General features: G+C 38.7%; 1 protein-coding gene across 11 annotated transcripts in view; it reads left to right on the plus strand.

Annotated features, from left to right (window-relative positions):
- Positions 1–25,377, plus strand: part of MTMR3 (myotubularin related protein 3) — a 167,822-nt gene that overhangs the window by 60,188 nt on the left and 82,257 nt on the right. For 3 of the 11 annotated variants that reach the window (XM_074206314.1, XM_074206316.1, XM_074206318.1), the window contains exons 1-2: positions 8,779–9,361; positions 22,529–22,593. The gene's annotated coding sequence lies outside the window, so the exon portion shown is untranslated. Of the gene's footprint in view, positions 1–8,772; positions 9,362–22,528; positions 22,594–25,377 lie in introns of those variants that run through there. The other 8 variants (XM_074206308.1, XM_074206312.1, XM_074206310.1 and 5 more) reach the window with 6 other exon arrangements.

Consider the following 25,377-nt stretch of genomic DNA (forward strand, 5'->3'; position numbering starts at 1 on the left):
TTTTGTTGATCAGTTCTTTTTCAGTTGTGTCCAACTTTTGGAAATTTTTTGACACAGAAAATTTACAGATGAGTACCTGAGAAAAATAGGGTGAAGTGACTTGCCCAGGGTGACACAGCTGGTAAATGTCCAAGGCAGGATTTGAACTGAAATCTTACTGACTCCAGACCCCATACTCTCTTCACTGTGCCATCTAGCCATCCTTTGTAGTTCCAGGAAGAAGGTTTGTAAAATTCAAGAGAGGGATTATAATTATATGAACCTGAGACAGGTGGATGGAACACTCACACCTATCATGTAACTGGATAATTATTATTAAAGAATCATGCTAGTAAGTGTCAGAACTTGAACCCTAGGTCTTTTGACTTTTTGAGATTGTGATCTCTCCATACAGTGTATATGTAACTTTGGAGTAGATTTACATACCTTCCTGAAATTTCCATGTCACATTTAGAAGCTGTGAAAAGTCAAAAGTTTTTTATTTATTTGGGATGGAATTTTTCATGGTCAGTAGTTTGTTTTTAAATGCCTTTCCATATTTTTTTTTCTCAGAGTCTGAAAGGATCCTTGTTAATGTTTCAGATTCTCCCACAGATCATTTTGAAAACCACTAGTTAGGTGCTTTTTCCAATTTTGGCTTATGATTGGATATTTCACTGGGTATTTCTCAACTCGTCTCTCTCCTCATCACCCCACCCCATGGGGAAAAATGTGTACAAATAAGGATTTGAAATACTTAGTGACAGTCTTGATTGCTTTGAGAACATCAGGCTAAAGCTAAGATATAGTTAAGGAGTACTGCAGTTTATATTCTTCATGTTTCAGATTTGAATTTTTAAAAGGTAAGCAGCACTGTGGAGAATGGGTCATGAAGAAGGGAGTTCTTTGCCTTAATTGTAGTAATAATTTGCTTTTTTATTTTCTGCAAAATTTGAGATCTTCCAAAGAAAGAAGCCTTTTGGAAGTGAGGATCATTTTTAGTTCCTTGAGTTGTGATTTTAAGCCATAGGTTTGTATCATTTCTGAAGTAATAATAATTTAGGCTTATTGCCTCTAGTTTAAACCAATTGTTATTAAGTCATATAACCCAGAAGGGAAATCCTTCAGAGGGACTTGAAATCACTGTCACCCCAAATCACTTTGTTTTGACAGTTTATAGTTAATTCTATTTGGATTTTCTTTGAAATTTTGCCCAAGTTTTTCATTTAAGTTAAATATTGTCATGAGACTTGTTCCTTATTCATGAGATCATAATTTGCTTGGCAAGGAATGAAGAGGGAACTCTTTCTGGCTTACCCAAGAAGTATAGAATTGTAGTCAGAGGTTCTGAATTCACTTCTCCCTTCTGATACTCATATAGCCTGTATGAGTTTGAAAGACTTAGTTTTCCTGAATCTAAGCTGACTAGATGAGATCATCTCGGAGGTTCCTTCTAGTTCTGATCAACTATCCCATAATTTTTAGCTTTAGCTTTTCTTGGTGTTAATAGATCTCCTGCTAATTGCCAGGAATTTTGGACAGAGGCTGAAATAATTATTGGAAACATTTTTTTTTTTTAAGGTTTTTGCAAGGCAAATGGGGTTAAGTAGCTTGCCCAAGGCCACACAGCTAGGTAATTATTAAGTTTCTGAGACCGGATTTGAACCCAGGTACTCCTGACTCCAAGGCCAGTGCTTTATCCATTGCGCCACCTAGCTGCCCCTTGGAAACATTTTCAAAATGGACAGTGGAAAGTCCTCTAGGGGCAGACTCTCTGTTGCCTTCTTTTGCCAGCAGGAACCAATTTTATAGTTTAAAGAACCAATAGGGAGTTGATATGGTGGTGGAATGATTACTTTGCTGGAAGGGAGGAAATTTGTGTTCAGGAATCAGCTTTGCCAGTGATGGATTGATTCTTTGACCCAATATTTCTGTGAGGTACAATGAGGACTTTGACAAAATCACAGGTTCATAGTATCTTGTGTGTCATGGACCTCTTAGTCTAATACAGTTTATGGATGTCCTTTCAGAATAAGGAATAAAATAAAATACATGGGATAACAAAGGAAAACAATTACATTGATATAATTCTTTTCCCACTTAAGTTCACAGATCCTTGAATCCACAAACTCCAGGTTAAGAATCTTTGGGATCCCTTTTGGCTCATATTGACATGATAGGTCAGCTTAACCCACTTGACTCTTCTACATTACTAAGGAAGTCAGCAGCCCTAAGTCCAGCCCTGAGTTCTTTGTGATTTCTGTATCTGGTGGACTACCTCAAGGGTCCATGAGGCCACACCCACATGGTATGCCCCAGAACCCTGAGTAAAAGTACTTGTTATCATTCATCGAACATTGACTGACTTCCTCAGTTACATGCAGTGAGTGTCCTTAGTCTACCAGATTGGATGCCAGGGCCTGTGCAACCTCCCTTGAATATACCATTTGCGAGCTCCCATCTGTACTGAATTGCATAGACTGAGCTCTTCAAGGACCTTTAACTCTTCTTTGCAATCAAGAGTAACAAGGTGAATGAAACAAGACCTTGCTCTCAAGGAATTTACGGTGACTTTTTAGACCAACAAATTTGTCTACCCTATATGATGTTCTCTGCTAGATGTTCAGGGTTTGAAGACGAAATAAACTCAGTCCAGGGAGATCTTATTATTAAATGAACAGATAATGTAGGTAAGTATGTTGCAGTATGGCAAAGATGGCTGCCTAAAGACTAGGTCAGTGATCTTGTTTTTGTTTTGCTTTTTTGGTTTTTGTGGGGCAATGGGGTTAAGTGACTTGCTCAAGGTCACATAGCAAGTAAGTATTAAAGTGTCTGAGGTTGCATTTGAACTCAGGTCCTCCTGACTCCAAGACTGGTGCTCTATTCACTGCCATCACCTAGGTCACTCATGGTAGCTGCTTCTAGATTGTCACGGCAGGATTGATGAAGGAAGATATTCTGGAAAATGGAAGATTGATACTGCCTTCTTCTGACATCATTTCCCCCTCAGTGTCCTCCTAGCTATCAGCAGGGCCTTTGGAGCCAAGGCTTTGAAGTATGCTGATGGTGGCCTTGCTGCCCTCGAGCCTCTTTTCTGAATCTTTCTTTCAATTTCTTGAGTGCGGGCCTGCACCACAACCTTGTGGGATCCTCTGCCTCCATCCCTGCCCTTTTGTCTTCGTGCTGCCTCCCACAATTTTTGTAGTTGAGGCAGCTGGGACCTCAATGGGTAAAGGGTAGGTTTGGAATCAAAAAGATCTGAGTTCAACTGAGTGATCATGGAGAAGTCACTTAATTTATGGTTTCCTTAAGTTTCCTGAAATATAAATTGGGATCCTATTAGCATGTACCTCTCTCAGAAGTTGTTGTGAGGATTTAATGAATGATATTTGTAAAGTGCTTAGCACAGGTATTTAACCCTTGTCCCTTCCCATGGGCAATCAGGCCACTGAGTGCAGATTCATACCTTCATCTTTTTCTTTCTCTTTCCTTTTCACATTCCTCAATCAATGTTTCTAGAATTTCCAAGTGATGAAGAGATTTTTGAATGCCATTAGACTCCTTTCATGTGGCATTTAGTATGTCCTTTGCAACATACAATGACAATGGATGTATAATATTAATATGTAATTAAATATAAATAAATACCATTATTGATAATAAAACTTAAATTATAATGTAAATTCTAATTAAGTATTTGAAAATACCCAAGTGGGTATTTACAAGGACAAGAGGTAAGCACCTATTTAAACAGATAACTCAAAACTTATTGCCAAATGAGAGGAGGCATAATGAGGAATAAAGTGCGCACTAAACAATGTAGGTTGATTAAGTGCCACCACTTGTTTTGCAAGGTGACCAGAGTCTAGGATTCAGCTGCACTCACCCTGCTAAAGACATGCAGAACTCCCTTGCCAAGAGAATAGATCAAATAATGATTCCCATAGGAATGACTGCCTGTCCTCCAGATATCCCCTGAAATTAAGCCCTAAAGCATCTTTTGGAGCAAAAATTAATATAAGATCCGGTCTTTGGGGAAATGCAGTATTGCCAGACAGATTCCATTAGCCTATTGGCCAGATCTTTGGGTCCCCCATGGCTACCCCCATACATTAATGAAATGCAGGAACAGGCCCTCAGTTATATTCAATCCAGTTCAGGAATTTCATTTAGTTCAACATCTCAGATTTTTTTGTCATACTAAGATTCTTTCATACTTCTGCAATCTGTTTTCCTTAACTTCCTTCACCTCCCTATACATGTCTTTTTGCTTACTTGAAGCCTCCTTTCTCACAAGATAATTTTGAACTCTAATCTTAATCAAACCTCTCAGGTGTTTGACAAGTTATCTGTCAGTTAAAAAGTAAAGAACTCAAGACCAACCGTCACCCAAAATGATTTTTCTGCCTCCCTATGGTGACAGTGAATTGGTAATAACTCTGAATGTTACCTCTTTACCCTGCTGTGCACTATCCAGAACCAAACCCTGTTTCTAGCATGTTGATAGGAGATGTATCACAATTACAAGTTAAGGCACATTGTACCTCTGTTGCCTCTTCTAGCAGACAAACTCAATACTTTGTCATAGAAGAAAATAGTAATTTGCAGGGCAAATTTGTTACAAAGCTTTGCTGAGTATTAAGATTCATAAATTTCTCCTTGGAAATTAAAAGACATTAATGAGCTATCAAATCAACATTGGTGTGTGCCATCTATTTTTCTATTAACAGTTTTTTAAACTGAAGAATTTTCAGATAATCCACAAATATAAATCACATTTGACTTGGAAAACCAAAGAACAAAAATAGATATTAAAGAAAGTTATCATCAAACAATTTCCAAAACAATATTTAATCAATTCATTTCCACAATAGCCTTTTGTGTTTACTTTGAATTATGGCATTAATAGGAATTAAATAGAATGGCTCTTTCAGCAATAAGTTCAATTTAAAGAGTATGAATTGTAACTGATGAGTTCCACTAATATATGTTTAAACAGAAATAAAAATAAAAACCTGGCTATTGATGACCGTATTTACAGTGAGAGACTGGAATTAGGAATCAGAAATGTACAAACCCAAATATCTAGGACAGATAATTTCAGTTGCTCTACTCCTCATCTTGTTATATACGTTTGGCAAACATTTGAAGTCAAAAGAAGTTCTCTTTGTCGATCAGGTTTCTAAACAATTTTGCTCCTTTGACATTTTTACTTTGGTTATAGTACCAACTAGTTATCACAAATCTTGTTTAAATGGCAATCATTTATCTCCTGAAAAAGAAGCCAAGATGATTTCCTCTCAGACCTAACACAGTATATCTTGGTACTTGGCTCATGGAGCCTGTGCTAGTGGGATTTGCTGGTGGCTATATTGCCAAAAACTTTCATATAAAAATAAAAACCCAAAACATCAAACTTTGAACACGAAGTCAGAAAATAAACCAAGTACAGGTGAAAAGAATTACATTCTTTGAACAAAATAATGCATACAGTAAACCAAGGTCAAGGAGTATCTGTCTAACCAAAACTTTTGTTTGCTGATTCATGCTCTTGTGCTGCATTCCTGTGGTGAAATTTCTTCTTTGTATTATAGGTCAGTGGACTCTTGGAGCCTGGGTGGAATATGTACTGACTTCTTTCAGGTGACTCTCAGACCTTCTGAGACTGGCCAAACCTTGCCTCAGCATGTCATCTCATCTCCAAGTGCTTCCTGATAATTGTATATTGAGCTTATATGAGCAAGATGTTCCATAGGCAGCTTAAATACATGTCCAAATAGAACTCATTATTGCTTTCTCCCTCTCCCCCAAACTTCCTCTCTTCTAACTTCTCTGTTGGCAGATCCACATCCTCATGGTGAGGAAAAAGAGTAGGTTTATGTCTGGGAAGGCAAAGGGAGAGGTGAAAAACCAATAGATGATGCTAGAATAAGGGAATTTCAGAATTCTTGAACATGGAGGTGACATATTTGTGGGTGATGACAAGATCAAGGGTATGACCAGTCAGCCAGTAGAACATATTGAGAGAGAGTGGTTTAGATTCCTAAAATCCCTGACTCTGATTTATAAGGGTTGATAGGAAGAAGTGAGACTAGCTTAAGGTTGGCTAAGAAAATTAGAATGAATGTCTGAACTAGGGTGGAAATTGAGAGGAAGCAAATTAGGATTTGAGAGAAGACAGTTCAATAGAAGAAGCCTTCAACCTTATTAACGACCTTGGTGTAGGTATTAGAGGAATGGAGAGATTCAAAAGTGGCAGCTGCCAGGACTAGAGACACATCGCTCAAGAGCTAGCATGTCCTCACTGCCATTTCCCTGCAAGACTTTGCAGTGCACCTTTTGTACCCTTTAATATGCTGGTGCAAACATTGAGTATGACAGGTGTTGGTGTTGATTGGATCCCTTCTTAACTATCAGCTTTATGAATGAAATAATTATTCTCTTCTTGCTAATAAGGAAGAATAATAAATTTAGATTAGTACAATCTAATTAGTACAATCCACTGGCAAACAGTGGAACAGGCAGATTGTGAAATCTCCTTCCTTAGATCTTTTGGAAAATTTGGCTTGGTAACATTGAGAGATTTTTCAGTGTCCTACCAAAAGTCCAGGGAAAGGATTACATGTCTCTCTCACATTCTCTTCTCATTGAATTGATTTGTATCTAGCGATGTTTACCTTGAATAATACAAGCTTATCAATGTTATTCACAAGCCAACTCAGAAAACAAGCTAAGATCAGATGTTAATAATAGCTCATGGTAAACAAGTATTCATTTTTCTAGATTGAATTTACTGAGAAATTATGTTTTTGTAATAAGATGTCATATGACAGACATTGAACCCTGATTTTGACGCTTCTTTATCTAACTGCTTTCTCTAAATCTTGACTTCATCTGTAAAATGGAGATGATAATATTAGTTCTATTAGTGGGTTGTTATTTGATAGAGAAAGAGAGACAGAGACAGAAAGAGAAGAGTTACTCTCTTGGTGCTATGCTAAGTATTTCTATTACAAATATAAGGAAATAAGACTGTTTCTACTCTCCAAGAGCTTTTCATATGGGGGAAGACAGAGTATAAAGGGTGAACTGGAAAAGGGAAGGGAGAGAGGAGGCATCTAATGAGGAAATGTACCATTTGTTCTTGAGATTGAATTGAACTGTGAATGATGTGAATCACATGTCTGGAGCCACTCTAGATTGGTGATCAGGGCAAGGGAGGGACTCTTCAGTATGGTTTCTGGGTTTATGAGGAAAGAGCTTTGTAAACTTTAAAATAATCTCCAAATGTGAACTTTTGGATTACATGCAACCCAGATTGTGTATTTGAGGACTGTTTCATTGCATATCCTGTTGTGGGATGGTCAAGGATATTTAAGTAAATCTTCAATATAGCTTGAATGATCCAAACCATCCTGGCTTAAAAAAAAAAGTCACTCTGTCTGAATATATAATTAAACAATGATTTATAAGGAGCCTTTGATTTGTTGTGTGTTTTTAATAGTTGACTAAAACCATTTGTTGTAAATTGGATCAGTCTTAACCAGGAAGCTATTTGAAATGTTTTTTCATTTTTTTAAAGGACCCATACATACAAATATATTTCTAGCAGCACTTTTAGTGATAGCAAGGAATTGGAAATTGAGGGGAAGCCCATCCATTGAGAAATGATTGAACAAGTTATGATATCTGAATGTAACGGGATACTATTGTAGGGTGGTGTTACAGGAGAACATTGTACACATTATTAATAGCAACTTTGTGTGATTATCAATTATGAAAACTTAACTCTTCTCAGCATTACAATGATCCAAGACAATTCCATAAGACTCTACATCAGTTCATAGGTTTTCTCAGTCTTTCCTGAAACCATCCCGCTTGCCATATCTTACAGCACATCAGCATTACATCACAATCACATACCACAACTTATTTAGCCATTCCCAATGGATGGACATCCCCTCAATTTCCAATTCTCTGTCACCACAGTAAAACCTACTATAAATATTTTATCATATATGAGTCCTTTTCCTCTTTCTTTCCTCTCTTAGAGATACAGAACTTGTATTGGTATTGCTGGGTCAAAGGAAATGAAACAAGTTTATTGTCCAAATTGTTCTCTGGAGTGGTTGGACCAGTTCACAACTCCACCAACTATGCACAACCCCCTCTAATATTTGTTATTTTTCTTTCTTTTTTGTCATGTTAGCTGATCCAGTAAGTTTAAAGTGGTGCTTCAGAGTTTTAATTTGCATTTTTCTTTTTTTAATTAATTTTTATTAAAGATATTATTTGAGTTTTACAATTTTCCCCCCATCTTACTTCCCTCCCCCCACCCACCCCCCGGAAAGCAATCTGTCAGTCTTTACTTTGTTTCCAAGTTGTATCTTGATCCGAATTGGGTGTGATGGGAGAGAAATCATATCCTTAGAGATCAGACAATAAGATATCTGTGTTTTTTTAAATTGCATGGGATAGTCCTTGCACTTTGTTCTAACTCCATAGCTCCTTATCTGCATACAGCTGGCACTCTCCTTTGCAGACAGCCCAAAATTGCTCCTGATTGTTGCACTGATGGAATGAGCTAGTCCTTCAAGGTTGAACATCACTCCCATGTTGCTGTTAGGGTATGCAGTGTTTTTCTGGTTCTGCTCATCTCACTCAGCATCAGTTCATGCATAATTTGCATTTTTCTAATCATGATTTAGAGCATTTTTTTCATGAGACTAAATAACTTTGATTTCATTATCTGATAACTATCTTTTCGTATCTTTTACTCATTTATCAAGTAGAGAATAACTTAGATTTATAAGTTTGATGATATTTGACTGTATCCTACTAAATGTAGACTATCTATAAATTTGATTCTCTTTGAGAGATAAGATCTTTATCAGAGACTGTAGTAATTTTTTTTTCCTGTTTCCTTCTTGGAAAGCTCTTTGCAAATCTTAAAGCATTATATGAATGTCAGTTACTATTAACTTAGATCTCTGGTCTCTTCAAATTCTTTGCTGAAAGAGTGTTAATTAAAACCACAAGTTAAAGCTCTTTAATTAGTGGTTCCTTTTAGTTACAGTATCTTGGTATTGGATAATAGCACTTCCTCCAACCCAGAACAGGCATGACTTCCACAGGAATTACCCTGCTTGGTTTTAGTTGATCTAGCCTTTTTTTCCTCTGCATATTTGTGGATGACTTAGTCCTAGGCAGGCTCTCTGTTTGCATGAGATAAATATTACTAGTTGGAGGGGCGGTTCCTTTTGGGGCCATAGAGAATTAGTGCTGTTATAAATATCTTTTGAGAAGATGGTTGATGTTCCTGGTTAAGTCCATTTGATCTCTGTTAGCCATTTAAGAGTCAAGGGATGGCTACCTCTAAACAGTAGGTTTTTAAATGAACTCTTTCAGTAGAATTGATTTTGTGGTTGGTGTTTTGTAGGTGGAGTTGGGGGCTGCTGTGGAGGACACTAGACTTAGATTTTTGTGGATTTATTTGGAATATTCTTCTCAAATGGAAGCCCATTTAATTTTCAAAATATAAAATTTATTCCAGTGAAAAACTGAATTCTTTTAACTTTATACAGATTGGGTCTGTTGAACTTTATATATTGCTCTGTATATATTAATGCAGTGAGGAATAGGGAAAATTATCATTTGGATGGCCCAGGTTTACAAAATTACAATCTCAATCTCTCTCTCTCTTTTCTTTTCTTTTTTTTTTTAATGTATGACAAACACATTTCTTTTTAGCCAGCTTTCTGGCTGATTTCTGTGATTCCTGTGTACACCACCTTAACAACTCTTTAGGCAGCTGTTAATCTTGAAATGATTTTGGGAAGGGTGAAAATTGTTGCTTGTCTCAGAGTATGTGGGAGAAGGAACAAACCCTTTGTGAAGCCTTTGGGATGGAGGGGAAAGAACGTTTTTAATCAGAAACCATGAATTTAAATTATTGATGCTGTTTTTTATTAGTTATATGACTCTGGACAACTCACTTATGAGATGTTTCTTATTCATAAAATGGGCATATTAATATCTGCAGTATTGAATAATTTTCCTAAGAATCAAATGAGGTACAGTGTAAGATGCCTAGAGCAGTAGAGCCAATGGGGGCAGCTCTTATTTATTATAATGTGGTTCATTCCTCTTTTTGTGTAGCATTTAGATAGAAATAGTTTTTGGAAGAATTCTTTTCTCACTGTTATTTTGTAATAGTTCAAATCCTATGTCAGATTGTTACTAGTTTCTGTCACCTTGAGCAAATCATCCAAGCTTTCTTACCCTCAGTTTACTTGTCTGTAAAATCAGCATCTACCTTATAGGGTTGTTGTGAAGATTAAATGAGTTCATATGTAAAATGCTTTGTGAATCTTCATAGCTTATTATTATTATTATTATTAATGGTCTATGAACTTGCCCAGGTGGGTAAAATAACTTTGTATTTGAATAAAAGTATTACTGTTGCCACCTCCTCTTCTTCTTCCTCCTCCCTCCTCTTCTCTTTTCTTCTTCCCCTTTCTTCCTCCTCTTCTAAAACCCCCTTTCCATCCTCTTCTCCCTTATCCTCCTTCCTCTCCCTCTTCCTTCTCGTTTTACAATTGAGGAACCTGAGACCCTAGAATTGGAACAACTTGCCCCTACAGTCACACAGGTTGACACATACTAATAAAGTGGACAAAGTAGACGTTTTATCTATATGAAAGTTCTATGTTATTATTAATAAAGATCAGCTAAAACTTTTTGATTACTCAGTGTGATAATCTATGATACTATTCAAAATGGATGAGCTTTGTCATTTTCTCTGTCTTCCTGAATGACATTGGAGTCATTTTATATACCTTTAGCAGGATCATTGCCAGATCTTTTTTAGCTTTTTTTTTTTGTGGCAAGGCAATGGGGTTAAGTAACTTGTCCAAAGTCATACAGCTAGGTAAGTATTAAGTGTCTGAGGCTGGAATTGAACTCGGATCCTCTGACTCTTAAGGCCAGTGCTCTATCCACTGCACCACCTAGCTGCCCCCCATCATTGCCAGATCTGATGATCTTTTATCAGTACTCATAGTTTTCATGCCACCCACTGTTGATTACTTTCTTTCCTTGGCTACTTTATTCTCTTTGGACTTTTTTTTTTTATTCACATGCCACAGTTTCCTTTGCTGGCTTATCATCCACATTACGTTCCCTAAAGGTGGGGGCTTCCATAGGTCCAGTGAGCAGGTCTTTGCTGATGATTCCCAGTTGTGTTCATATGCCCCAGTCTCTTATTGGAGCTTCCCTTCCTATCTCCAGTTGCCTTTACCTTTCATGTAAGGTGTCCTGGAGACATCTTAAATTCATCATATCCAAAGTAGTACTCATTATCTTTTCCTCAAAACCTTCTCTTCCAGACTTCCCTCCAGTGGCACCAGTCTTCCAGTCTTTCATGGTTGTCACCATGGCATTATCCTGGATTAATCACTTTCCATCACCAGATCTTGCTGTTTCTTTCTCTTCCATCTTCCATTACCTGTTCCATTCTTTCATCAGACAGTACTTTCTTAGGACCTCATCACTATTCCCTTTGAACCGGGTATGATTTTCCTTCAGTGCCTGCCCGTGTGACCCTCTGCTTGGCCACTTCTGGCAACTTCCCTTTACCACTTGTTTGTTTAGCTTTACAATGTAACCCAATCTGTCCAGACCCTGCAAGCTCACACTCTCTGGGAACACCCCCCCCCCCCCGCAACCAGATTGACTATTAATTACATGTTTTATATTCCATCTCCCATCTTCACATTTTTATCCAGGCCAGTTCATATTCCTGGCATGCCCTCCTTCCTCACTCTCCTTTAAGGTGTAGCTTATGGACCATCTGCTTGCTAGAGCCCTATTTCTTTGCAATTGTTAACTTGATATTGATGCTCATATATTCTTAATTGAAATTGTCTCCCTAATTAGAATGCAAGATGCAAATTGAAAATTTTTTATACTTGTATCGCCAGTACCTAGGACAGGGGCTGGAGCACCATAGCTGCTTAATAAATGCTTGGCACGGCAAGAACTGGTCAAGAGACTCAGGGTGTGTGTGTATGTGTGTGTGTGTGCGCGCGTGCATGTGTGCATGCCTCGCATATTGAAGACAAGAAAGATCAGATACTTTAAAGTGAATTACATCTGCTGTGGGAAAATGAAGTTAGGGGATTGATAGTTCATGGTAGAACAGTAATCAGACAAAACTAAGAATATGCCACAATCTTAGGTTGTATAGAAATTAAATTGTCATATGCTTGTTTTCAGTTGTGACAGACTCCCTATGACCCTGTTTTCGGGTTGCCTTGACAGATCCTGGAGTGGTTTGTCATTTTCCAGCTAATTCTACAGATAAGGAAATTGAGGCAAGCAAGGGGAAGGAACTTGTTTAGAGTCACACAGCTAGTAAGTATCTGAGGCTGGATTTGAACTCAAGGAAGCTGAGCCTTCTGATTTTAAGCTTGGTCATTTTGAGGCAGCCAGCTAGGTAGTAGCTCAGTGCATAGAGCTTAAATCTTGGAAGTTTTTTGGTTTTTGTTTTTAGATTTCATTTTGTTGCTCTGTACACCCTCTTGTATACTTGCCTCCAGGAGAGGCAACTTAATGGAAACACAGTGGTTAGAACATTGGTCTTGGAGTCAGGAAGACCTGAGTTCAATTTGACCTACATACTTCCTAGCTGGATGACCCTTGTCAAGGTCCAATCCCCTTTCTCTTAATCTCAGGAGATTTTTATCCTGTTGATTATATAAGAAATAGGATAATTTGATTCCATTTTACCTGCAGAAGGTGGAATTTAAGCTTGGATGGAAGGAAGCCAAAGATTTTAAGCGGCGGGATGAGGAGAAAGACCACTCACTGAAGGGATTAGTGGTCTCTGGGAAATGGCGTTCCCAGGAGTGGACTGCAGCACAGAGACTCCCTTTATGGAGAAGCGCCTGTGAGAGGAGTTGCTCTTGTAACTTGGAGGCAATAAGAAGACAGCCAAGGTGGTAGACCAGGAAAAGTCATCTGTAATCACTTGGTCAGCTCTGTGGAAGATAGTCTGACCTGGGGATTGATCTGAGGCAGGAAGAGCCATTAGAAGGATGCTTTAGTGGACCAGGCAAGAGCTGGAAGAGCTTGTTTTAGGAAAAAGGGGACATATATATACGGATATAAGAGAGATGTTGAGGTAGGCTGTGAAAGTAAAAATACATTTGCCAACTTGGATATATGGAATGAATGAAAGTCAGGAGTTGAGCAGGAGCTGGGGTGACTGGGACTAGCAAAGGAAAGGGAGAAAGATAGGCTGGAGGAGAATGAGGAGAAAGCAGAGTCCTGCAAATCTAGAGAGGAGAGAGTATCTAACTGTGTTCTGAAGAATGAGAAGTGAGAATGCATTGGATTTGGCATTTATTGGAGAGATCATTGGTAGCCTTGGAGAGGGCAGCCTCAGTTGATAATGAGGTTGGAATCCTGACTGCTGAGCTGGGCAGGGGAGGGGAGCGTTGCTGGCCCCATAGCCTGAGGGGTCTTTAAAAAAAAATGTGGGCCAGTGCAGTGGTAGAGATTAAACTCACTGTTACAGGAGGATGATAGCAGAAGCAACATTAGACAGTAGAATGGGGGGACCTTGGAACTGAAAGCCATCAGTCGAGGTGTCTTTTTAATTTTATTAACTCATTCCATCTCTCCATCATCTCCTTTAGAGAGATGGGAAGAGATAAGTCTTGAAAGTAGCTTCAGAGGCTCATTCCTCATTGGCAGGTGACTTCACACCTTCATTTGAAAATGTCTTGAAGAGCCCCTTTCTCATTTTCCTCCACTCTCCCCTCCCCTTTTGCCTAAAGGCCTCCTCTAGCTGACCCATCATGGCCACATAGTGAGGTCTTTTTGAATCCTGATTTAACCATTAAGTTTGATTCTCATTATATAGATGAGGAAACCAAGGCAACAAACCAGACCCTCAGTCTCTTAGACCATGTTCTCTCCATATACTGGAGGAGTTTGAGGGGGCAACCACTTGAACCTGAGTTTCCTGAGCCCAAATTTGGTGATCTCTGAGCACAGGGCCATGCACCAAGCAGACTTGTTGTGGTGTTGCACCGTTGAGTTGGTTTGAACTGAACTGGGAAGAAGCTCTCCCTCCCATGCCCTGTGATCTCCTGCCGGAACCTTCCTTTTGGGCAGAGGTCCAGGGAAGTCCGGTGACTTGGCTGCTGGGCCTGTAGTAGGAGAAACTCAGACTTTGTTTCCTTTTTGATACATTATAACTTTGGTGGAAATAAATGAATGTTAGTCTGTGAAACTCGCTTTATATTCTCGACTGCTCAAAGATCGCCCATGAAACTATTCACAGGGGCAGATGTAAGAAAGCTTTTTCCATTGCTGGAGCCAGGCTTTCTGATCTTTCCACAGTAATTATCAATATTAAACTACCTCTGGCACACAGAGAAAACGATCCTGTGAAGCTTTTAACTAATTGAAAAAATAATTTCTAGTCATTGGCCTCCACCCCCACCCCACCCCCATTTTTCTTCTGTTCTTTGTTGTAAGACAGTGGAAAGAGCTGTTGATTTTGACTTGTGGCCTGGCCCCTGTGGGAGCATCTCTCTCTCAGCCTGAGCCTTGAAAATGCCCCTGCCGAGGCTGGGAGAACAATGATCAAATAGAAGTCCCACAGGGACTTCTTCCAGCACATGGTACTGTTGATGCTTTTTGCAGTGAGAAGTAGACGTATCCCCTAAATAATTTTAAAAAATTTTTATTTATTAAAAAAAGTTTATTTGAGGCAGTAGGGGTTAAGTGACTTGCCCAAGAATACACGGGCCATTATTAAATGTCTGAGGTCGAATTTGAACTCCAGGGCTAGTGATCTATCCATTGCACCACCTAACTGCCCCTCCCCTAAATAATTGAAGGGCAAAAGCTTTTTGGACTGAAGCTTTCCATTTATTATAAGAACTTGATTTATTGTATTTAATTAAGTTATTTAATTCTTACAGTGCCTGGCAAACTAGATTCAAAACTTTTTTTTAATAAGTTTTTTCTGGTAATTAAGCTATAAATGTTGTGTATTTTCCCCTTTGTGTTTTTTCTTGACCCACCCGAAGCATGCACTTATAAAGAAATATATAGTAACAATGACAGGTTTGTTTAACTAATAAAATTGTGATGTAGTGGGAGGGACAGTGGGCTGGGGAACCCTCTTTTATCCTTGTTCTGCTATGTGAATGATCTTCAGCCAATCGGTTACCTTTCTGTCTCATCTAGTCTTCTTATCTGTTAGACTATATGAACTTCCTTTTCCCTCTGATATTCTGTGAATCGAAAGGCTTAACATTTTAAGATTTTCAAGTTTCTTTCCTTCTTCGGTCATTCTGTGTTCTGTGCTTTGAAAAACCTTCAACATGCTGTGATTTTGCAAAAGGACCAAAAGCATTAGCCACACAGTATTTGGGGGAGGTGTGTTATTCTCCTGCTTTGGTTAGTCATGGCCTTTTCTACTGCTTTGGAAATTGAAACTATCCCTCTTGCTGAGTTTCAGCTGCCCAGTGTTAGAAGGTAAAAATAAATAAGATATAGTTGATGCACAATCAAAAACAAAGTCTAAAACATTAGGGCACAATTCACTTTATATTTTTACAACCTTTGTCAGTCTGGGTGCAAATTTGAGAAAACTTTCATCAAAATTTTATCCAGGAACTCAAGTCAAGTGATCTCATTAACCCTTGGGTTGTTGTTGTTTCTTTTTAAAGGCAGCTCTTTTACAGATCTTGCTGTTGTCTAGGGCCTCCTTTGGGGCGAGTGTTGCAAAAGGAAACTCAGGCCAACCTCATTTTTTCCCCGCAGTACTTGTAAACAAATAATGAACTGCACCAGTGGAACAGGAGAGATAAAATTACACTTTGTGAGTTTTGGGTCATTGTCTATTTAAATAGAGCCTTTACTGTTAGAAGGAATGTTCATGTAGCCTTCTTTTTCCATTGAAGTGGTACTCTCTCCACAGTGTTTATAACAGTTTCCCAAGAATCCAGATTAGAACTCAGTTCTGTTGATCTCTTTGGCTAGCTCATTGGAGTTTCTTTAGGGAGTCAGTTGACTGTGTGGAATGGAGGAAATGATAAAATTTTAGCTGCTTATCTGCACTTGACAGCTGAGCAGAGGAATGCTAATAATGAATTTATCTCAAAGTTGAGTTTCCAAAATTTGGAAAGTTCTCCAAGTTGAGTGCAATGTTTCAGTAAAAGGGGGGGGGGATGGGAGGTAGGTAGAAGTGAGTGGGGATAACAATTTCTGCTTTATCTTTTTTGGCAATCTTTTGGAACCAAGATATTTCATTGAGTTTCTTGGGAGATGGAATATGGTGAGAGGATTATTTGGTATGTGTCTTTTCAAAATATTGTTATAGTTGGAAAAATGGTACCCAATAAATGTGACTTGACATTTAAACAACTAAGAATATGCCAGCCACTTGATACTGGCAAACCCAATTGTGCTATGGTTCAGTTGCCCTTTCTAGTTTGCTTTTAAACAACCCCACTGGTAAAGATTGCCGAAACAAACCTGGACACCCCAAAGTATAACTGAGAGCCTTTTCCAAAAACTTTGATTCCTTATTATTTAGAGAATAAAGACCAGATACTTTCACTGTGATGTGATCTAACCTAACCTACCTATCAACTTTGATCTACTTCCTATCACACATCTTACATTCTAGCTGGATTATTGGCTATATTTCCTGCATTGCCCCAACTCCCACCTTCCATAATTAGCCATCACTTTGCCCTTTGAACCTGTTGTTCCTTCTGCCTGGAGTTTTATTCTCCCCCTTCCCCAACTCCCCTTCCTTACCTATTCTTCTAGACCCAGTAAAAACAGTTTCTACCAAAAAACCTTTTCTGTTCTCCCTCATGTAAAAGTGAGATCAGAACTAGACTGTATATATTTATATTTATATATATATACATATATATATATATATAATATAGTCAGAACTATAATACCTTGTAGCTCTCGAACTGTTAAAATAAATATTTGTCAAGTGCTTTGCAAACCTTGAAGTGCCTTCTATGTACTAGCTATTACAGTTATTCTTTTTTTTTTAAGGTTTTTGCAAGGCAAATGGGGTTAAGTGGCTTGCCCAAGGCCACACAGCTAGGTCATTATTGTCTGAGACCGGATTTGAACCCAGGTACTCCTGACTTCAGGGCCGGTGCTTTATCCACTGCACCACCTAGCTGCCCCTATTACAGTTATTCTTGTAGCTCTACCTTAGAAAATCCCCCTGTCCTTTATGTTGGGTGTGTCCAATGTTGTTCTTCTCCAAAGCTCTGCAGTGGGGATGGAGCCTGCTTGGATAGGAGAGAGACCCCTTGAGTTCAGATGTCACTCCCACCCATCACTTGTACTTTGGCGACTGAGCAAGTTTCTGAGCTCTCAGGGCTCCAGTGTCCCCATCAAATTGGGGAGAATGGCCTACATCTCTCTGAAAGCTTTTTAAAGGTGGGACTCCAGAGATTTGGTGTGGCAGAAAAGAGCAGGGGACTGAGGAAGGACACTCCTTGGGGACAAGGCCAGAGAGTTGTTTGCCTTTGATCTTTTTTTGTAGAGGGCACATATAGTAAAATGCTTAATAAAGACTCAGCACCCTGGAACCAGGAGAAAACTGGATTCATGTCTTGACTCTGACCTTGACCCCCTGTAAGCTCCAGGCTCCTTCCATCCCTTCACGTTTCTCTTAGGTACAGCCACATCAGCCCTTTTTTGTTCCCTATATCCAGTTGTCCATCCCCATCTCTATTCCTTTGCCCAGGCTGTTCCCCCAGTCCTGTGTTGCCATGGCCTCTCAGAATCTCCTTTGGAAGTTTCATTCAGATCTCCTCTCAAGTACCTACTGTGTGATGCTGCTTCTGCTGCTCTCCCTGAAACTCTTATTTACTTTGTATAGACTTCCGAAGGGCAGGAACTGTTTCTTTTTTGGGAGTCTTTATATTCCTAATGCCAGGCACTTAATAAATGACAATTGATTGAACTTTCTGAAGCTCAGTTTCCTCTTTTATTTGTCAGTTAATAAACATTTATGAAGCACTTACTATATGCCACAGACAAGACAATTAGGTAGAGCGACTGGGAGGCAGGAAAACTCATTTTTCTGAATTCAAATCTGGCCTTAGAAACTTAGTAACTGGGTGTCCTTGGATGCGTCACTTCACTCTGCCTCAGTTTCCTCATTTGTAAAATGAGTTGAAGAAGAAATTGGCAAGTCACTCCAGTATCTTTGCCCAGAAAACCCTATATGAGATCAACCCTATATGAATCAGACACAACTGAAAATCATTGAACAATAGCAACAAAAACATTCTAGACTCTGTGCTAATATCAAGTTGGCTTCTTCATCCATACCTCATTTTTCCTGTCCCCATCTCACCATACTCATTGGGGTCTATACTGGTTACCATATACTCTTTGTTTTTTTAGATTTTTCAAGGCAATGGGGTTAAGTGACTTGCCCAAGGCCACATGGCTAGGTAATTATTAAGTGCCTGAGGCCGGATTTGGACTCAAGTACTCCTGACTCTAAGGCCAGTGCTCTATCCACTACGCCACCTAGCCTCCCCGATACCATATACTCTTGAAGACTTAAAGCTGTAAGTTTCTGAGGGAACTTGGGACCCCTAACATCCTGATACCAAAAGAATGGGAAAAATCATTGATGAGAGCAGGACTCCAGAAAGGCACAGATTTCAGCCATTCATGGCTCCCATAAAGGCTTCCCTGGGAAGATCTTTAAGATCAGTCTCTTGATGATGTCTGGGAGAACAGTGAGGCCCAGGAACTTTCCTCTGTTTTGAGCATAGCCTCTGTCCAAGGCTGGTATTAGATGCTGACCATAGACAGATACTACCAGTCTCTACCTTCAGTGACCCAGCATTTTGCTGATGGGACACATGTACCAAGAGGAGTGTGTGTAAATTAATTTGAAGATGGAGAGAGCCTTAAAAACTAGGAAGAACAGGAAAGACTTTGTGTGTGTGTGGGGGGGGGGAGGAAGTCTGGTTTTCTTTGGAAAATGTCTCTGAAGTAGCTTGGGAGCCCCAGAGTGCAGAGAGGACTGGACCTGGAGTTGGACGACCTGAGTTCATTTCCTGCCTCACACATTGTGACCTTCAGCAAGTCACTTCATCCTGTTTGCCTCAGTTTTCTTTTCTGTAAAATAGGGATAATAACTGCACTTATCTCCCAGGGTTGTTGGGAGGATAAAATAAGATAATGATTGTAAAGTTTAGGCAGTATATAAATGATGCTGGTGCTGGTGGCTGTGATAGTAATTGTTGGTGGTGATGGTGTTAAAAGTTTCTCTGTGAAACAAAAACTAATATTTAGCATCAGTATTCTTGCATTGCTGTCCTTGGCACACTAAAGATTTTATCAGTGTTAATGGAATTCTAGAATTACAGAAGTTTAGGATTGTAATGTCTTCAGGGGATATCTACTGGGTCTCAAATCCACAAGTGATCATTCAACCTTCTTTCAAAGGCACCCAGTGGTAGGAAACCACTCTCTCTTAAAGTCACCCATTACATTTTTGGACAGCTCTAGATTTAAAAAACATTCCTCCTTATGTTGAGTTGACTAGTGCCAAATAGTGAAGAACTTGAAATGTCACGCCCAAGAGTTGAAGTTTAATCCTAGGGGCAATAGGGAGCTTCTGAAACTTCTTGAGTGCAGGAGTGATGTGGTCAAACTGGGCTTTAGGAATGCAGCTGCATAGTGATCCAAGTGAAGAGGCAAAAGACTTGATAGCTAGACTTAAAAAGCCTTGAGTGAGTCTGTAAGAAAAGTTTGGTATAATGTGTTGGGAAGTTTTTTAGTATTTGACTGGTTTTGTACCCTCACTGAAAGGATTTTGTCTGTCTGCATTCTACATTATGCCTTTTGATCCTGGGTGTTCTCCCATATCTTAATAGAGGATAGTCCACCCAGGTCATGGGGGTCTCCCTTGTGATTTGTAAGGTCAGATTTTAATTTTTATATCTTAATAACTTGAATCAAAAGGGTGGTAATGGAGTCAGAGAAATATGTTTGTATCTCTGAACTGGGTGTCTGTGGTCTTGTAAGTCACTTGATCTCTCTGGGTTTCAGATTCTTCATTGATAAAATGAAGACAGTTGGATGTGAAGTGAACCCAGGACTTCTGAATTTGGGTCTCAGCTCTGCCACAGGAGCACTGCCTCTCTCTGGTTCTCAGTTTTCTTCTTTGTCAGTCAGTCAACAGACATTAAGCTCTTGCTGTATGTCAAGCATTATGTTAAATTGGAGAAACAAAGGAAAGCAAAGAAGTCTCTTTCCCTCCAGAAGTGCACATTCTGATGGGAGAGACAGAGGCAAATAAGTAGGTATGGACAAGATATGTGTGTGTATGTATGTATATATATATATATATACATATATATATATATATATATATATATATATATTTACATGAAACATCATCTCAGAGGGAGAGTCCTTACCAGCGAGAGAGAGAGAGAGAGAGAGAGAGAGAGAAGGCTTAGCAGTTTCAAATGTTGTTGATTTTCTGTTGTTACTTATAGCTGATCCTGTCTGAATTCCATATGTTCATTTGCTTGCAGTTTCCCCTCTTAAATTGGGAGCTCCATGAGGGCAGGGACTGTCTTTTGCACTTGGCACAGTGCAGATACACATTAGGCACTTAATAACTTTATTGATTGACCAACTAGAAAAGAGAAGAAAGGTTAATAAGAGGCGATTAGATTGGGCATTGAAGAGCTCATTGATATCTTTGGAGAGAGCAATTTGCATTGAGTGATGAGATGATCTATAATTTCCCATCCAGTTCTATCTTTACATTCTTTGTTTTGTGATTCCAGGGTGTCTTGCAAGTTTGACATTCTATAACTGTATGTCTAAGTAACTCATTCTCTTAATTTGAAGCTACAAACTTAATATCCTTTTAAAATTTTGGAGTCTACAAACTACATCAGCAGCAGGAGGAGACACATTTAAATTTAAAGTTGATTACAACAACAGCAAAAATGCTTCATTGGTATCTTTTTTTTTCATCAACTTCATTTTCCAATATGATTCTCCATCCCTCCTCTTACTCAGGGAGCTGTCCTCAGTATCAAAGAAAACAAAAAGAAAAAGGGAAAAAAAGCAGGTCTACAGACACTAGCCAATATCTCCATCTAATCTGATGGTCATTGCAGTGGCCCACATGACTAGTCCTTTACCTCTGTAAGGAAGGGATGCAGATGTTCTTCCTCCTCTCCTGTGGGGCAAAGTGTGGTCATGTACACCATAGGGTATTCATGTTTTTTTTGTGTGTGTGTGCTACTTGTGGTGGTTCTTCACATTTACATTTTTGTAATCATCGTTTATATTGTTTTCCAGGTTCTGCTTTTTTTTTGTTCTGTATCAGTTCCTTTAAGTTTTCCCCTGCTTCCTTGAATTCTTTGGATGCAGTAATATTTCATTAAATTGAGACATTCGTTAGTCTGTGGCACTATTGCAATCCATTTGTGTACCATAATTTGTTTAGCATTCTTCTTTTCATGATTATCTGCTTTGTTTCCTGTTCTTGGTTACCACAAGTACTGTGATAGATACTGTGGGAACTTTTGTCTTGTACTTCCTTAGGATGTCTCTCAGTAGAGTCTCTGTATCAGAGTGTATAGTTGCTTTTTAGTCTTAAATTCAAAGTGATTTCAAACATAGCTGTAATTAACAGCTGCACTAAGAGTGTATTAGTATGTCTGTCATTTCTTAAACCCAAGAAAAGTTTTAAATAGTGAGATGGGAGGGAGGGAACATGTTTCTCTTTGATTATATTTAGCTGTAAAAGAATCAATTTCCTAATTATGGGAGTAAATGTTCTGTCAATTGAACCACCTCTTTAATTTTCAAGTTTTATTATACCCTTTATACATGCTTCCTTTGTGTGACTTGAGCTATTTCAACATGCTCTTGTTGACCTAATGGAATATACTGTCTACCTCTGAAGTTCTAAAGAGAAATCATCCTAAAAGAAGGAAGTTGAGAAATTCTTTTGTGCCTGGAAAGGTCAAATTGGAACATGCTTGATGCAGGATCCTTGTATTTCAACTTATGATAAGGGACTTGGACTGAGTCTTCTAAATATAAAAGGCGAGATCCTTTAGTAAAAATCAAACTATATGTATATATAACTCCTTTAACAAAGAAGGTTAGCTATGATCTTAAACAGTCTTAAAAGTAAGTTTTCTTGTACACATTAATGGAGAAATTTCTATCCTTCTATTGCTCCATCTTTGCTTTTCTTTATTGAGACAAATACTTTAACATACTTTATGTTTGGGTTTTAGGAAAGCTATTATTACTGTAGGGCTTCCCCTGTTCCCCTTTCTGGGCTATAGCACCTTCTTTAGTTGCATGAATAAGTGTTATTAGATTCATGTCTCAGTTGATGGTAGAAGACATACTGTTAGAGGTATTTGACAAAACTTGATCTTGATCAAGATTTTTGTATTTTACAAATATGGGTTTTCTTTTTTAGGTTTCAATGTGAACTGTGTTAACAGAAAAGTCTTTGAACAATCATTGACAAAGAATCTCCATTTGGTAAGTGCATTCTCTTTTTCTCCTTTTTTGTATTGTGTTGACTAAAGAATTATATCAAAGTGAAGACGGAAGGAAATGGGCTTAAAAATGGAGTTCGCTTGGAGGGTAGAACTTACCATTCTAACTCGGGGAGGTAAGAAAGGTTACTCAAAAAAGTTTCCAGATTAAGTTCTTTGGAGAAGCAGCAAGATAGTGAATAGGCTGATTAGCAGAAGTTGAGGTAAAAAAGACTAAAGTGCTTAAGAAGGAAAAACAAAAGGCAGCTTTTCTGTAGTGGGCGAAACAAGAGTAGTTCTCGAGGAGTGGTTTAGCGCCTGGTTTCAGATATTCTCCAATGGGAATGCCACAGGAATGATCGCAAGAGTGACTAAGACAGCACTCATTACATGAGTGTAATTTTACATGCTACATCTTCTCATGACCAAAAGCACAAAGTGGCTTAGGAAATGGAGATTGTAAAGAATCAAGAAAGGTTGGAGAATGCCCTCCACAGTGAAATTTCTCAGTGCCCAAAATTTCCCTGCTTCAGAAGCAGGAAGAATAATTAATAGCTTCATTAATTAGGGGAATCTTCACTTTTCTGTTATTAGCAAATATACTTTTAAAAAGTTTTCATTTTTTTAACATTGTAATAGTTTTCTAGAGTCATTATATATATAATATATATTACACACACACACACACACACACATCCCATATGGATATATCTCTATATTTGTTATATATGTTATTTTTTAACAAATACACTTCCAAAAAAAAGAAAAGAAAAGAAGAGGAAAAATAAGCATCTGATCAAGACAGTGAAAAGTATGAAAATATGTAGTGTATTATACCTGTGGATCTGCCAACTCTTTGAAGAGAACTCTCTCTTCATTTGAGTCCCACTTGACCATTATAATTTTGTTGCATTTATATTTAAAGTAAGTTACTTTATTTTGTTGGGTGTAAATTTTTGGTTTGGATCATTCAGAAGTGGCCAGTGTAGGGGCAGCTAGGTGGTGCAATGGTTAGAGCACCAGCCCTGGAGTCAGGAGTCCCTGAGTTCAAATCTGGCCTCAGACACTTGATAATGACCTGGCTGTGTGACCTTGGGCAAGCCACTTAACCCCATTGCCTTGCAAAAACTTAAAAAAAAAGTGGCCAGTGTAGAAATGTCCACTATCCCAGTTATTTCCTGGGCCACTAAATGATTCAGTGACTTGCTGCTTAGGTCCATGGGTCTGCAGCCAGACTTGACCTGGCAGTGGGAGGAGTCAAGTGGAAAGGACACTGGGTTTGAAGTCACAAGATGAGGGTTTCAGTCCCTCCTCAGATGGGTGACCTTAGAAAATCCCTCCCTACCCCTAGGCTTTCGATTTTTTTATCTGGGTCAGTCCATTTGGGTAAGGGGACTTCTAGTGTCCCTTCCAACTCTAGATCCAGGATCCTCTGATGCTGCCATCTTAACTCCACATCCATATGTCTATAATGATCATCCTTGTAAGTATGATCACAGGCTCCCAATATCATGCAGGCCTGCCTGCATCTGAGCAGAAATCCTTCCCATAGTTTCCAACCTTAAAGGAAGACCTCAAAGGAGGGGCAATTCATTACCTCCTCACTTTTTTCCTTTGCATCCCTGGTCAGTCAACCAGCATTGATTAAATGCCTGCAGTATGCCAGGCTAAGATGTGTAGAAAGACAACAAACTGCCTAATGTTCTTCATTCTCGGTTTCTTTGACATTATCATGGTAATTCCATAAGTTTTGCATGTTTCACTCGGGATATATTCATCTAAATCTTCCAGTGTTTCTGAATTCTTCCTATTTGGAAGAATATAATATTCTGTTAACCATCCATATGCCTTAATTTATTCAGCCATTCCTTAATTGGTAGGCACTTGGTACTCTGCTGCTATGAATATTTCTGTCTCTTTAGGACCATTCCCTCTGTTGTTAAGTTTCTTAGGGCATGTGTCTAATAGAAGTATGTATTTCTGGATCAACAGATATATTCAACTTCATGACTTTTATAGTGTTTTCAAGGGCTTTCTAGAATTGTTGCCCTAATTTACCATCCTTCAACAGTCCATTAGTGAGCATGTCTTCTTTTAGCATCTCTTAATGTTGATCATTTTTGTTTCTTTGTCACCTTTACCACTGTGATGAATATGATTTGTTTTAACTTCTTTCTTTCGGGATTTGAATCATTCTTTCATATAGTTATTGATAGTTTGCAATTCTTCTTTTGAAAATTTTTTCTTCATCTCCTTTTACCACTTTACTGTTGATTGGTTCTTGTCATTCGTTATTGAAGAAGACCAAATTGGCATCACTACATTAGAGACAAATTGCACTTATCCAGCTGCACTCATCAGAGCAATGTGAACTCAAAATACTCTACCACAGGGGAGACACAAATAGTTGAAGTGAACTTGGGCATCTCACATTTCTTTTGAGCTGCTTCCATTCTGCTTTGCTTATAGAACACAGCATTCTCTCTGATGAGGGCACACCATACTGGGTGGTTCTGTGCCAGGGTCTCCCATGCTGCACAATCAGTTCCAAAGTTTTGCAGAGACCCCTTCAGGGTTTCCCTATAATGCTTTTCTGAACCCACTGTTAGCACTTGCCCTGTGTGTGAGTTTTCAATAAAAAAGTCTTTTTTGGCAAGCATATTCCCGGCATTTGAACAGTGTGGCTAGCCCATTGTAGTTGTACTTTCAGTAGTAATATTTGAATGCTTGGCAGTTTAGCTTGTGAAAGGAACTCAGTATCTGGTATTTTCTCCTGCCAGGTGATCTT

This window comes from Macrotis lagotis, chromosome X, assembly GCF_037893015.1.
Source record: "Macrotis lagotis isolate mMagLag1 chromosome X, bilby.v1.9.chrom.fasta, whole genome shotgun sequence".
Taxonomy (NCBI): Eukaryota; Metazoa; Chordata; class Mammalia; order Peramelemorphia; family Peramelidae; genus Macrotis; species Macrotis lagotis.